The following is a 17306-nucleotide window of genomic DNA, read 5'->3' on the forward strand; positions in this document are numbered from 1 at the left end:
TCAAATTGTTTATAAAATGCCACAGTGGTTAAACAAAGAAAGCTTTTTGTTTCTTTGCTATTACGAAATAAAAAGTAAATTCACATGATGCGGCTCGTCACTCCACATTATGTAGAGTGCCTGAGGACAGCGTCTACCTGGCCATTCCTTACCTCTTAGTCTGTCTGTCCCGGACACAAGCTTCCTCATTTGCATAAGGAATAATGAACTTATCAGGACCTGAGGTGAAATCGTACAGTAGGGCCATCTGCGTTTCTACAAAAGGGAAGCACATTAAGATAGATTCTTTGACTTGATTAGTGCCAAGACTGACTCTTCAAGGAATGCTGCAATACCAGCCGAGTGTCTTCTGATTGTATATCTCGAGATGGGCGTGTGGACGTACGCATACACTGCTTCCGAAATTCTTACCATGTCTCTCCTTATCCTCTATTCCTCCTCCCTCTTCTTCTTATCGTCTTTCTCTTTTTCTTTTATGTAGTACTCCTTCTCGTTCTCTTCTCAACTTTCTTTTCTATTCTTCTCCAACCCCTTTCAATTTCCCATCGTCCTCTTTTTCCTTTTCATTAATTGTTCATCTCTACTTTCTTCCTTGTCTATTATCCTCTTTTTCACACGCTTAATTTCTCATTCCACCTCTATCTTCTTCTTCATCCTCTCCATCACTTCATCATAAACTTCATTCATTTGTCCCCCCGTCCATCATCTACTTTCTTCTCTTCATCTTCCAGTCCTCTTTTCTTATCTTGTGTCCTTCTCTGCCTTCTTCCGCCTCAATCTCCTTATTCTTCTCTCGTTATTTCCATCTTCCTTCTTAAAGATATTCATCTCCTCCTTCTCTTCTCTTCTCTTCTCTTCTCTTCTCTTCTCTTCTCTTCTCTTCTCTTCTCTTCTTTTTTTAGTTGGTTATTTAACGACGCTGTATCAACTACGAAGTTATTTAGCGTCGATGAGATTGGTGAGAATTCGCCATAGATTGCCTGGCATTCACCTTACGGTTGGGGAAAACCTCGGAAAAAAATAAACCAGGTAATCAGCCCAAGCGGGGATCGACCCGCACAACTTCAGACCTACAGGCAAGCGCCTTAACCGACTGAGCCACGCTGGTAGCCTTCTTTCTTTCCTCAAAAAAATTCTTACTTATCCACTCTCTTTTTCTTTTTCGTCATCCTCTTCCTCATATATTTCCTTCCCAGTCTCTTCTATTTCTTCTTTATTGTCACCCTCGTCCTATTCATTCATTTCATTATGATTTCGTCTTTCTTTTCTGTATCTCTTACTCATCCACTCACTTTTTCATTTCCTTCTTCTCCTGCTAGTCATCTTATTCATATATTTCCTCGTCTATCTGATCTTTATCTTCTTTACTTTTATCCTCTTCCTTTGAAATTAGCTAATTCTTCACTTTATACTTCTCTTCTTTTCTTTTCTCCATCTCTTATTCATCCTTCTCTTTCTTCTCGTCATCTTCCTCATACGCTTTCTTGTGCATTTCTCCTTCCTCTTATTCATTTTCACTCTCGACTTATTTATTTAATTATTAATTTTCTCCTTCTTTCTTCCTTTTCTCTCCTACTCATCCATTCCCTTCTTCGCTTTCTCTTTCTCTTTCCTCGCAATCTTCCACTTATAATTCCTTTTCTGTCTCTGTCTCATCTTTCTCTTCTTTACTCCTATCTTCGTCTGTGTGTACATCCAAACGAGCAGATACTGTATAGACCTAATGAGAACCAGATTATATGTATCTTAAATCATTGAGCATATTATAGCCTACATCTATTTTAATGAAAATATATTATATTATTATGAGTTTGTAAAGGACTGAGTTACGATAGCTGTAGACACGGTCCGAATGCCGATAATAGACGAGTTTTATTGTGGTGCATCAATCCTAGCTTCTTGTGGATTTTTCTCGAAATCTCCCCCTTTTACTTTCTCCATCATTCCACCTTTCAATATTTATTATCATAATTTAAATACACTAGTTTATTAGTTTTTAACTCACGAAGCTATACTTTGCGTCGATGGAATTAATGACAGCATGATGATATTTGACAAGATGAGGCCGAGGATTTAGCATTAATACCTGAAATTCGCCTTACAGTTGGGAAAATCTCTGATGAAACCCAACCATGTAATCAGTCCAAGCGAGAATCGAACCAACGCCCAAACAGCGAACATTTCAGTGGCAATCATCTGAAAATTGTGCGGCGTACTTTGCTATTGACATTGGCGTATAGATGGCGTCGATCTGAGGATGAATAAAAAGCTTTACGGGAGGGGTGAAAGGCCACTTTGGTAAGTTCCACCGGAATCTCAAGACATGTTTCTATGGATAAATGTCACCACACAGCTGAGTCTCCATATTTACAAGTCATCAATCGTTAGGACTTCAAAAATAATTTTCAGGACACTATAGGATCTGTAAGGCACAACAATAACCTAAGCCCACTAGAGGCTGCAGTGCTAGTCTTCTGGTTAGTAAAGCGTATGTATGTATGTATGTATGTATGTATGTATGTATGTATGTATGTATGTATGTATGTATGTATGTATGTATGTATGTATGTAAGTATGTATGTGTATGTATGTATGGCCTATATGCAGATTATGATATATAACCTTTCTTTTCTACTTTCTTAATATTTTCAGAATTTATATCCTCTTCTCGCCCTCACATCCTCGTCGTCCTCTTTCTACCTCTCGTTCTCGTCCTTATCTTCCTCATTAGCTTCCTTCTCTCAGTGACTCAGAATTGAAAGTAAAGGCTCGTCCCCAATAAGCCAGGGACGGAAACGAGAACGGAAATATTGTTAAAATAAATGTATTTAAATGTGAGCATTCACAATTAACGGGAAGCTTTCCGGAGCCCGGAAACGGGAACGTGAAAGTTAATTGTGAATGCTCACATTTAAATACATGTATTTTAACAACATTTCCGTTCTCGTTCTCGTTGTCGTTTCCGTTCCCAGTTTATTGTGGACCAGCCTTTACATGAAAAGAATAGACTATACTTTAGAAAAGTGTTTGGCAACAAATATTTGTAATAAGTAGGACTGACCGTTTCCGATCCAAAACATTGCTTTCAGATTAGACACAACTTGTATGTTGTTCTAACACCCACAATCATAGTCGGAATAAGTGGTTATGGATTGAGGTGAGATTCTCGATTCTCATTGGCTCATAGTCCACATGGTCGTGTTACCTAACATTGTTTACTGTGCTCTGACTGGTCCGTTTCAGCACAGTAGACTATTCTTAAACTATAGGCCTATGGTTTATGTTCCCTTCCCCCGTTATCAATAGTAAATGAAACAGTTAACTTCTATACTGCGTTCCATGTCTGACAGGCGACGTAAACATTGCCGGCAGAGGAAGGGAGAAAAATACTTGCTAATCAACCAATGGCAGAGGTCACATTCAAGGCTTATCTTGAAGTTGGGAGGTCTGAAGCGTTGTTCCTCCGCCCAACTTCAACATAAGTCTAGAACGTGACTTTACCATTGGTTGATTAGCAAGTATCTTTCTCCCTTCCTCTGCCGGCAATGTTTACGTCGCCTGTCAGACATTATAAAACGCAGTATAGGTTCAGGATCGGAAACTCCAACCCTAGTAATGAGTGTAATTTTGAAACTGAATAATGTGAGAGTGATTAAGGTAGAGATTAATAAACAATGTACTTCACAGTAACAGAAAATGTGAGTGAGTGAGTGAGTGAGTGAGTGAGTGAGTGAGTGAGTGAGTGAGTGAGTGAGTGAGTGAGTGAGTGAGTGAGTGAGTGAGTGAGTGAGTGAGTGAGTGAGTGAGTGAGTGAGTGAGTATGCCATCTGACCAGAGTAATAAATCTGGCAAGACGATCACAACAATAATTGCGAAATACAACCCCCATTGTTGTTGCTCCCCCTCCCCCTCCACCTCCTCCAGGGCGTTTCCAAGGGCGTTGCTAGGCGCACTACAATTCAAATCGTTGCCATACAACTGACAATTGAAATGCTGCAGGTCACATCAAGGTAAGGGCAGGAATGTAAATAGAGAGCGTTGCTTCTGCAGGCTGGCACCACAATCTAAATAAATATCCCCCCACACACCGGCAGGTCGGCTCTGAATTATTTATACCCGGATTACAATGAACAAGTTAGAAGGTGTAAAACAAGTCGGGGAACCGATCAAAATAAAAACAAAGAAACCGGGGTGAAATAAGCAGAATAAGATTAAAGATCCGCCCCCTTTTTAACGGATGACCTCCCCGCCCCCTTCCACGGAACCTGTTAAAAGTATAAGCATGGACCAATCCATATCACCACGGAGGACGCACTGCTTCGGGGTAAGAGTGGTGTAAGCCGTGTTGTTTCTTTTCTTAGATTAAGAATATTATTCTGTTGGGAAGAAATAGAAATTGTAAGGAGCCATATTAATATTATATAAATACCTAATAGAGTTGATATGGAAGCATTTACAGCTGATATATACTATCACTATTTATACTATATTTTGCTGGATTATCTTAATTTCATTTTAAATTTCTATACTCGAGTTAGAGAAAATATACTAGTGCAATCGAAAAGTAATGGCCACACTTTTTTGTTACGAGCTAACTGTATTTAGGATAATTTTAACTTTACATATGTCAATTAAGGTACACGTACCAAATAGCGCCACCTTAACACTTAAGTCACTGTTGCTCTGGAAACAAGTTATGTACAAACACAAAAATTATGACAAAGAAACTGTAATTTTATCTTTAGAAAATAGCACAATATAAGTGGTGATATTATATACTGGAGAAGAATTACAACTCAAGTAGGAAAACTTTGTATACTGGCGTTATTAGGAACAGCTTATCCAATTGACGTCACCTGTGTTCTAGTAACCTTATAATTATTAATGAATTATTTTTCCTAAGTAACACAAATTGAACTAAACAACTAAATTTGAGTTTATGTTAATGAAAAGTAAAAAATTACTTAATACTAATGAAATATCCTTGATCTGAAAATGAAACACCAGATGGATTATGAAAATATGTTTTCCGGTAACTCCTTACTTTGAAAAAAGAGACGAGATACAGTAGAAAGTTATAAACACAAAAACATGAACCTTAGTTAAATATGAATTTTTTCCCAAAAGTAAAACAAAAAATTAAGAGATTGATAAGCTATTGAACCAATATCATCAAGGTTAGTGTTTTTCCTGATGTGTCCACACTAATCATGTAAATACCTCACACAATATGAATATAACAGCAATGAACATACTATTAAAATTGAGGACTATCGTCCAACATATGACTACCGTACTAACATAACTTAAGATTTTATCTGTAGACGCTACTGAGTACTTCGTAACATTACACGCCTGTTTCTCCAACATTTTCAAATATTATAGATAGCAAATATTTTCTCTCCATAAAAGAATGTTTATGGATCACGGAAATATATAGTTTAATATAGTTATTTGCTCAATACACAAAATAAAATACTGCCTCTTACCTTGATATAAGAACAGCCTTTCACTATCATCACACAAAAGTAAAATGATGGAATATCATGTCACTCGTAAATGTCAGCGGACAGCTAGTAACTCATTTCATCACTAGATTGCAAGCGAATTCAGCCTACAGTAGTGCACTACCAAAATCTGGTGTCATTAACAATAATTAATAGGATGGCGTTAAAGATATACTGTACATAGCGTTATTTGTCTCTGGGATGATAGAAGAGACCAAAGCAAACATTTTTAGTTAAATGACAATTTGTCTGAAACTAATTATTGAATGACAAAACCAGAAACTCTACTGTACTGTAAGGAATAAGGACTACAGTTGTAACGTTACTTATGACATTCATGCTTCAAAACCATCAATATTTACATTAATCAGTAAACACGCCATGGTATCAGAGTGTAACGTTTGTGCTGTAACCACGTAGTACGTTATTGATCATTGAGAGTAGAGAGATGGAACAATTCACTTCCCCGTGGATTGGCCGCGGTGGGCCCATTGGATGGCCTGCACGTTCTCCCGATCTCACCTCACTTTACTTTTGTGTATTGGGGCACTTGAAGAGCCTGGTATACGAAACTCCAATTGAATCGCAGGAAGAGCTCATCGCTCGGGTGTTTGCAGCTGCTAACTCTATAGCACATGCCTGGAATTTTTTAACGTGTACGACAGGGAATAACACGTCGTTGCAGAGTTTGTATTGAAGCAGGAAGCTGCACATTTGAACAGTTTTTGTAAAGGATTACAAATTAAAATGGTTTTGAAGAACGAGTGTCATAAGTAACGTTACAACTGTAGTATGTTTATTCTTCACAGTTTCCGGTTTTGTCATTCAATTTTTTTAGTTGGTTATTTAACGACGCTGTATCAACTACTAGGTTATTTAGCGTTGATCAAATGGTGATAGCGAGATGATATTTGGCGAGATGAGGCTGAGGATTCGCCATAGATTACATCGGAAAAACCTAGCCAGGTAATCAGCCCAAACGGGAATCGAACCCGCGCCCGAACGCAACTTTAGACTGGCAGACAAGCGCCTTAACCGATTGAGCCACGCCGGTGGCTTGTCATTCAATAATTAGTTTCAGATCCATGATTATTTAACAAAAAAGATTATTTTGGTTTCTTCCATCATCCCTAGATATTTGGTTATGGAATTTAGTTACACTCTGTACCGTTGGAAAGAGGAAATTTCAGGTTATATAATGCAGTCAAAATACGAGAATAAAATTGTCATTATTTTTCAAGATTACCTGCAAAATTTTTGGAACATTCCAGCTGCATATAGTGGAGTGTTACAAAACATTTAGCTCTTTAGATGTGAGTAGTGTATAATTTGTGTTTCATATATCTTTGGAAACAGGAAATTTCAGAGAATGTAATGTACTAAAAAATCAAAATCGAAAATTTTCACTATCTTTCAAGATGTGGGTTCCCTTAAAAATAAATGGTTTGGCGACCTAACAACTATATACCAATTAACATAGACTATATTAAAGTGATATAACAAGAATCACTAAGATTCACTAGGGAACGTTTTTCTTAAGTCAGTAAGTATTATTAAGAGGGTTTTGATGTCAACATTATACGATAACGTAACTTAACAATGCAGATAAATTATTTGGAAGATAGAATCGACTTTTTGAAAGGGATTCGTTGAGCAAATAAATTAAATAGTGAAATAAGAATCAAGCTCGAAAATAGATAGTTCTCATTTTTATTACAGCATTATCCTACATAAACGCTCTAGGGTGACTCTATCCGAGCTATCTGAACAAAGAGATCCAGATATCTTGATTAAATTTTGAACGTGATAGCGTGAATGCAATATCATAATCCATTTCATTAAAAAGTAATGGAAGCAAGTCAGGACGAAGAACGGGGACACCGCGTGGCAGTAAAATACAAAAGCGTGTATTTGTAAAGCGCGGTTTATCTGAGAATGATGTGTCTGAAAAACGAAAGTTGCCTGCACATGTCACTATACCGCAGGCATTACTTACTGTGTGACACACACATCACCAGGCCAAGGTAATGGAACAAGTAGCAGCATGTGCGTGCAGCGCCAGGCAAAGCCAAGTGATGAATTAGCAGCCCTATAAACTGGCAATCCATTTACACGAGGCTTATCGCCCTCCATGTACCACGGTACAGGCACTGCCCCTCAAAATTGGGCACCATCTATTTGTTTCCGTTAATTTTTTTAAATGTTCATTGTGTAAAAATTGTGGATACTTACACCATATGGACTAAAATTTATTTACTCTATTCTGGTCCTAATCACTGATGCCTCAGGTGATGAATACTAGCCAATTCAATTCATGAGGACAAGGGAAAGAGGAGATGCAGAAGGCTAAGAAAGAGAGAAAGAGTAAAAATGAGAGGAAAGAGGAAATGAAGAGAAAGAAGAAATATTCGAAGCACAAAGAGAAAAAGATACAGCAATATACTATAGGAGAGAGCGAATTATGAGGGAGTACTTGAAGGACGAAAAGGAAGAAGAGAGAAAACGAAAGAAGGACGAGAGATAAAATTTGGCGAAAGACAGGGGAAGTGTGATACAGAAGAGAATGGAGAAGAAAGAGACATATTAGGAGAGACGATAGATGAAAAGAGAGGGTAAAGGGAAGGCTAAAGGGAAAAGAAACAAGAAAGATCATAAGAAGGAAATGTAAGAGGCAGAAACAAAGGGATGAAAAGACCAAAAGGAAGGAGAAAAGAGAAGAGCTAAAAACTAAGAAGCAAGAATGAAAGTATGGAAGTAGGATAGCAACAACGAAGGAAAAGCAAATTGAGAAATGGAAAAGATTACCGTTTGAGGAACGAAGACAATAAAGCATGTAACAATACAAATCAAGTTTAAAGAAAAGCTTTTAAAACGGCTGTCCGAGCATTACCCTTCTTAGATCTCCTTAAACTGAAATCAGTTATAGTAATTTTAGAGGTTATGAAACTGCAGTATAGTTCATTGCTTTCAATGTATATTTCCATCATTATTTATGAATCGAGCTAGAGATTTCAACTTGCTGACCGGAGATTTGAGATATAATTCTTGAAAGTCCAAGTAAACTTTCAATGAGCAAACTAGCACAAACATTGTCAATTTTCTAATCTGTTAAGTTTCAATATTATAAAAATTTAGTTGTTGCTTGAAACAGCTTCCCGTTGAAAATTTAAGATTCAGGGAAAATATTAAAATGAATTCGCTATTAAACAGCAATTTCTATACTTATTTGAGGGATATCACTCAAAATATTTTCTTCCGCGATGAAGTTCTCATATTGCAATATTTCGCAGTTTTAGGATGCCAAGAAATTATATTCTGCAACTTACTTACAAATGGCTTTTAAGGAACCCGCGGGTTCATTGCCGCCCTCACATAAGCCCGCCTTCGGTCCCTATCCTGTATCAGCTTAATCCAGTCTCTATCATCATATCCCATCTCCCTCAAATTCATTTTAACATTATCCTCCCATCTACGTCTCGGCCTCCCCAAAGGTATTTTTTCCCTCCGGCCTCCCAACTAACACGCCATATGCATTTTTGGATTCGTCCATAGGTGCTACATGCCCTGTCCATCTCAAACGTCTGAATATAATGTTCCTAATTATGTCAGGTGAAGAATACAATGCGTGCAGTTCTGCGTTGTGTAACTTTCTCTATTCTCCTGTAACTTCATCCCGTTTAGCTTCAAATATTTTCCTAAGCACCTTATTCTCAAACACCCTTAATCTCTGTTCCTCTCTCAAAGTGAGAGTCCAAGTTTCACAACCAACCAGAACAACGAGTAATATAGGCTGTTTTATAAATTCTAACTTTCAGATTTCTTGACAGCAGACTAGATGACAAAAGCTTCTCAACCGAATTATACCAAGCATTTCCCATATTTATTCTGTGTTTAATTTCCTCCCGAGTATCATTTATATTTGTTACTGTTGCTCCAAGGTATTTGAATTTTTTCACCTCTTCGAAAGATAAATTTCAAATTTTTATATTTCCATTTCGTACAATATTCTGGTCACGAGACATAATCATATAGGCTACTTCGTCTTTCTGGGGTTACTTCCAAACCTATCACTTTACTTGTTTCAAGTAAAATTTCCGTGTTTTCCCTAATCCTTTCTGATTTTCTCGTATCACATTCACGTCATCCGCATAGACAAGAAGCAGATATAACCCGTTCAATTCTAAACCCTCTGTGTTATCCTGAACTTTTCTAGTGGCATATTCTATGGGTAGAGCGAAGTTAAAAGGTAAAGGTGATAGTGCATCTCCTTGCTTTAGCCCGCAGTGAATTGGAAAAGCATCAGACAGAAGCCGGCCTATACCGACTCTGCTGTAAGTTTCATTGAGACACATTTTAATTAATCTTGGGAATACCAAATTCAATAAGAATATGACATAAAACTTCTCTCTTAACCGAGTCATGTCTTTTTTAAATCTATGAATAACTGATGTACTGTACCCTTATACTCCCATTTTTTTCTCCAATATCTGTCGAACACAAAAATCAAAATATACCGTGCACTAGAAGAATAGATACTGTTTAAAATTAAAGTAAAGAAGTAGGCCTATGTCTATTCAGCTTCTGAAAACATACAACGTTTGGTGATATTAAGAGAGTCTTTAAATTTCTTACAATAGTAATCCTATATTTAAAATACTTTTCCAATCTGAAAGGATATTAGAAGACGATGAAATGATGATATGGCGATAATGGAGAGTGGGTAGGAATAGAATGACTGCGAAATTCTACCCATGACAGATATAAGCATGATACATTTAATAAAACCTCAGTAGATGATTAAATAGATGATCGAGTTGGCGAGAAGGCGACAGTTGATATATATATTTTTTTTTCATTAAGTAAGAAAATTGCGTATATTTGGGAGTCAGTACCTTAGTTACTAGTCTATTAGTTATTAAAATATCATGCCACGAAATACAAGTCACCTGTTATGAAGCTGAATTCATAGCTATAATCCTTTTCAACCTGAAATAGATAACAAAAAGCATTAGTGTTATCAAGAATTTGTCAATCTCTTCATGCATTTCTGTAATCATGTACTTGCCATTTCACAATATTACCATTATTTACAAATTAAAATCTTACATGACCCATTCTATGTATAATGGCATTGCGATATTCTCGCATGGGAATTAAAACAACTTAATATATTTTTCGTTAATGTTATGTCATGCGCTGCTACCCGTTGAGTCTCTCTGCTGTCGACGTGGAGACAGGAGAAAATGGGATCACAGAGAATAGTACAGAAACCTCAGCACGATGTTGCGACGATAAAAAAATGGAAGAACGTTATTAATTGAAGTCTTGTTTATTGAACTTTTAGTTTCTTTCACTAGTAAGGCCTATTCGAAACAGATAAAAAGGGGAGTGTTATTGAGAATATTTTAGTACTTATCGAAACTCCGCCCTATGTCTCCGATGTGAAGGGTAGTTAAGATACAACGCTGAAAGGCCGGAGATACATGAAAAGGCTGGAAATGGGAATACCTAAGGAGAGAAAGCTTGCCCTAAAGGGTGAAAATTTGAGATTAAGAAAACTAACTGCCGCTCTCACTCGCTGTGTTCGTTGGATTTGTCTTTCGAGTCTCGTCTCGTCATTCTCGTGCGCTTCGAGTCTCGCTCATCATTCTCAAAATAGCATTTGGTCGGCGTGGAAAGATTTCGTAACTTTGAATAACATACATCACTGAAATAAATGACATTATAAATGTTTAAATGAGACAAAAAGACAAAATGGAACAGTATCTTAGTTATCAAAATGTTCTGGTTCTATTATATGATATTACCTATGGTTATATAAATAGGAAAAAAAAATTCTCAAATAAATTTGCATTTCTAAGAAACATAAAACATAAAGTTAATATCTTTTTACTTGAGATCGCACACTTGATCTCAAACATATGAAAAGAAAATTAAGGGCCTAGTAATTAAATAAAGACTGGGGAACGGATTATTATACACTGAAAGGTAGAGATGATGTTTCAAACAGGCTACATATATAACAGCTGTCAAAGCAGATAAAAGTTCAGTCAGGTATAAACAACTGTGGTGATTCAAGACTGCTTGACGTTCGGGACTTCGGGAGTGATCGATCTCGACGTCTCGAAACTCTCACAAGCAGTCTTTACGTCAACGACGCGACGTATACAACATTGTCGTGCGGGTTTTCGGCTTTGCGGGAGCTGTTAGTCTTGCTTTCTCGATCGTTGTTCATCTCTAGTGAAAATATACTGGACAGCAGAAGCTGAGTGGCAGAAACAGGATTCGAGATGGTTTCCTCCATTAGGGTTCGATGGGCATAGCCCGCGATTCACAACTATCAATAATAAATTACAATTAGTACTATATTTGTCACAATTTTAAATTCGAGAATTATTATATTAGTGTTGGAGTTTATTACCAATTACGAATCATATCAAAACTGTATTGAAACATGTGTGCTTCGCTTTGTAGAGTATTCAGTGTACTGCTGCACCATAAAAGTCGCGGAGACATACGCGCGGTAGACCCATATATATGTACGAGATTCCCCACCCTCGTCCTTTCTCTTTTCAAGGACCTTAAGGGATTCACTCGGAGCTACTTCAGCAGCTTCCGGGTACATGCGTGCTAAAAACATTGATTCTCTACTATCTAAACTTAAAACATATTCCGCTTTCGTATAGTCTCTATAAAATGGCATTAAAATCCATTAATTTTAATTCCGGCTTAAACCTTCAAGGGGGCACGCGTCTTCGCACCCGTATGACGAACCGCTCCTGCAAAAGGTTACAATGACTAAACTAACAATTAATCGTCGCTGCTAAGACAATATTCCCTATGTGCAAAATCTAAACTTTTCAGGAAGAAATATCATCATTCCAAAATCTGTGAAAATAACATTATGTTTACAATTTGTTTTATAAATTGTATGAAGTTGTAATTACTTCCTGTAAGTTGTGATTTGCACATATTTTCGTAGCAGCTACTATATAACTATCTACATTAGCTAAAATAATATTTTCACTATGTTGAAAGTTCAATGAATATTTTATCGCAGTTTTTCATTCTATTCATGTATCACGAAAACTATTGAAGTGCTGTTACAGACATCAATGAAGTCATGCAGTGACTTCCACATTTTGGCTTACCTATCTAACATCAACAGTGTTCCTTGATGTTCCCGTAAACTACAATAATTCACACAATGAGTTCTTCCACCTTAGGTGGTTCCATATGAAAGGTAAATAGGAGAATCTCGGTTTCCAAGTTATGCAATGTATGTGTATATGTATATTTTAAATTTTATATCGTGGGTCCAGCATTATAACTAAGTACAAATCTAATGTTTTTAGATAATTAGGAAGTCGTTTTTGTGCATCCAACTTATTGTCTCCATGTGCAGTAATGCTGTGTAGTGAACTTTTTAAGTAAATGTCGTTTAAGAGATCATAATGGACGTTCAAGCTTACTACTTAAATAATCTACTGATGTAGATAAATCAAAACCGAGAGAAACTAGATAGTTTTATAGTACTGGACCCGCAAATTATTATTGTATATTAAGCGCATTACTAGGTACGCTTGCTTCGTACCGATATTTTGCCTGTAAATGACATCACAGCGGACTACGTAACAGTATTATTCAATATAACAAAGCTTTATGAACACATTGTATCAAAACTCATAAACCATAAACATAATTAAAATCTGCGTACCTACAGATTTGGATAGCTCGTGTTTACTTAGGTAGACTACCTTTCACTCGCAAAATATATACAGGATGTAAACGACATGAATACCAAAATTATATCATCATCATAATCATCATCATCATCGTCCTTGCAGGTATTAGGCCTAATGGCCTGTTACGGTCTCCGTCCACCTTTTCAGGGGGCGTCCCAAAGATTGTCTTCCATGTGGTATAAAGCGGAGAATTTGTCTTGGGAGTCTGGAACGGTCCATTCTATTGACATGGTTAAGCCATTTTTGTCTATAGTGGTTGAGATGTTCATAAATAGGTGTAATTTTCAATTCTTTTGTAATTAGTTCATTCCTTTTGTGGTCAAGCAAGCTGTAGCCGGCAGTCCTCCTTAGAAACTCATTTCCGCAGTTGTTAGGCGTTGAACCTCTGAGTTTCGGACAGTCCAGACCTCACTACCATACATGAGGACAGGTCTTGCTAGAACTTTATATGCTTTTAACCTGGTATGTTTTTGGGCTTTCGTGGTTGTGAATTATATAGACAGTACATATAGGTCTTTTGAAGAAAAGTCTAATGAAATTTAATTATTTCCTATAATTTTATTTTTAATTTGTAAAATAACATGTTTTAATGTTTACATTTTGACTGAACGTGAATGTCATTGCCAATGACCTTGTGTCCAGCATACACCAATACGTAACAGAATAACTATCGACTGCTTCAGAGTACGTATCGGGCAAAGTAAATAATGGCTCTCTATTCTCATTTTCAAAACACCTTGACAGTTACAGAAAAACATTATTTGACTATTTTCTCAGTTATTCATACTCTACCACCACTACATTTTTGGCATTTTATATCGTTTGCACCCCGTATATATGTATATCTTTTATTTGGGGGTGGCAAGTTATTGAAGATGGGGAGTGAGCGAAAATTATTTTATGTTTTCGGTAATTCTGTAATTATCTGTAAAATATTCATTATGGAATAAAATAAATTATACAAAATGATTTTTGTTTACTTTTTAATTTACATCAAGTCTCTTTAGTGTACTATAAGTAGGCCTATTTAATTATGGCATTGAACGATATTATGCGCTAGTGTTCATAGATAATCATTATTCAAGACATTATCAAGTACATTAATGTGATAAATTGGATAGAAAAAAACTGATTCCAACCATAAATTTAATGAAAATACATGTCCTCTAGAATGCCTCAGAATCTGTAAATCTCATCACATGTACAGTAGTGGCAAAAAAAACCGGATCGACCCTTATAATTGATTTCAGAGTCACAGATTCAAATTTTATTTTGCTAGTCACAAAACACATCCATCTTGTATAATTAATTGTAATAATGAAATTTATTGCATTTGTTCGAGTCTTACTGGCTTTTGTTTCCTTCAGTGCCTCAAACTTACAGACGAAAAAACTTCGAGAGTTTTATTTTCATCTGGCATCAATATTACATTTCTACCTCTATTCGGCAAAGATAACTGCGTATTTTTACATTAAATAGCAGTACATACCTCTGGCTTCACTATCCATATTGAAATGACCACAGTATGACACAATACACAGCACAGGATTCTTTTGTATCAGCTACAAGGGTCGGTCCGGTTTTTTTTGCCACTACTGTACATGGCATTTCGATGAGTTCCATTGCAGATTTTGAGTGTCAACTAAATCTCCTGGTAACTTTTATGAGAAAAGGCTGCATACAAAGAGAAAAAATTAACAGATAAAAGGTACATCACACATCACTTTCTGTTATTAGGGAAGATGAAATTTTTTGCCTCTATTAAAATCATAAAATCTATTGTTTTGATATTAAAATACATCTCTGTAACTCGTGTAATTGGGAACTAAAAGAAATACAATTTCCATTTTCACATTCTCCTAAAGTAATAAGTATACATTTTGCTTTATATTCAATATCTACTAGACAATTTTATTCATCCATAATGAATTGACAGATATAATTCAGCAACTTTTTATCAAAAAGTAAATCAATTCAGTTCAAATATGTATTGAAAATATTTATGAAGTTCCAATTTACTCTAATTCAGTCTAGAAATTAAATTCTTTGCTTACGCCATCTATCCTTCCATCCTAAAAATAACATACCTACGTTGCACTTGTAATAGTAATGAACGAGGCCAATTAGAACTCATAAAGGCAAAAACCATTGTACAAAATGTAAAAAATGATCGTTGTCTGTTGATTTTTTATGTTGATGTTCTCTATACTATGAAAACACAATCCCTCTAAACCACAATGGTATCAATATGGAACCAAACTTTTTATAGACCTATATGCAGGAGACAAAATCATTTCAAACTAGATAATAATAATTCTAAATTATAGACATCAGCTCAAAGAATTTTGAGTGACCACAAGGGTTCTGAATACAATAAACATGTACAATAATGTGATGTGATACATTAAAGAAAAAAGAAAGTTAATTGTTGAAGGCAAATATAAGTTGATTAATTGAAATAGAGATGATGATATAATATTTGAAGAGAATCCTTGATAATATATAGAATAGACATTACATAATCAAAAGGAATGTGAAGCTCCTTAAGATAATTCCATGCGAATTTTGTGATTGAACCTCTACTGCTCTATTGTTTATTAAAGTTCGGGCCTTACCTTTAAGAAAACATTAAAATGACATATCAGTTTATTCTAGAGTGGGAGTCGTGTAAAGAGCTGAGGGAGATCACGAGATGGTTTACAAAGTGAAAAAACTCCTTATTAACATACATTTTTGTTATAACTTATTTAGGAACATAAACAAAGTTGAACATAAAAATAAAAATAAATGTTTCAGTAGTTATAAAGTAAAAAATTATTATAGCGATAAATGTGACTCTTCTGATAAAGTAGCCTCCAAATCTGAACTCAACATCGATTCACATGCATTGGTATCATTTTCAATTTCAAAGAGATTTCTCGCTTTTATTTTGATGCTAATCATATATGAGAAATTTATTTTGCATAAATACGAGTCTGCAACTGTTGTAAAAAAATTAAGAATTTTTTACAAGCTCGAGGATTTTTGCACTCTTTTGATCCAGAACTGGTTTACGCTCTGCGAAAAAAAAGTATAATTTGAACATTCCATCAATAGATACATATTTCAACGAGTCTTTCCTAGCATTTTTTTTAATTTCAGCCAGTTGAACGCAACTGTCTAAAACGGATTCAACATTCTCCTATGACTGTCGGAACTGTTTTGCATTTCTTCCGGAGATGTCCGCAAAACAAACTGAGTATTTGTCGTATCATACGTAGCTAAATTTTCCACGAGTTCTTTAATACACTGGAATGCATCTTTTTTTTCTCAGCTTTTCTTATAAATCAGTCGATTTTATCTGTGGTTATTATTATGTTAATATATTTGCCTTGTTAACTACTACAGATATTCAATGTGTTTAAGTGTTCGAAAAATATATCAGCAAAGAAGGCGAGCCTAATAAGCCAAAGAGACTAGATTTGCATAATATATACGTCACTGTGTACGTTAACAGAAAACCACAATTCCAAGTCACACGGAGTTTGTGTGCACTCGATGTGGGTCTCTGGCGTTTCGTCAGCCCACGCGAGTTGTGTGGATATAAAGGGAAAAGTTGAGACGGTATCGGGTGGAGTTCCCGGGTAGTTCAGTTGGGAGAGCGCTGGTACGTTCAACCAGAGGTCCCGGGATCGATACCCGGCCCCGGCATTTTTTCCTTGAAATTATTCAAGCCAAAGAGAATTGGAAAATAGGTTTCCGACTTCTTGTCTCGCAGGTACCAGTACATTAGAAGTTGGGTGGCACTCACTGATTCTGAATAAAATTAGCGTTGCTTCCGATTTACAGGGATTCGTATTTTCTTTTTCGAATGGGGTTAAGTAGCGGTACAGTAGTGGGAGGGGGATCACGAACAAATGTTTCACACATTCAAACATTTTGGGAACCACTGTACTAGAGAACACCTACTTTGTAACCTAATTATGGATCTCCTATTGTTGTTTCTTTGACTGACAGTGATCATTTCAATTTAACACTCATAATTAAAAAATTAAAACAAAAAATTGATCTTCTC

This window comes from Periplaneta americana, chromosome 3, assembly GCF_040183065.1.
Source record: "Periplaneta americana isolate PAMFEO1 chromosome 3, P.americana_PAMFEO1_priV1, whole genome shotgun sequence".
In the NCBI taxonomy this organism is placed as follows: domain Eukaryota; kingdom Metazoa; phylum Arthropoda; class Insecta; order Blattodea; family Blattidae; genus Periplaneta; species Periplaneta americana.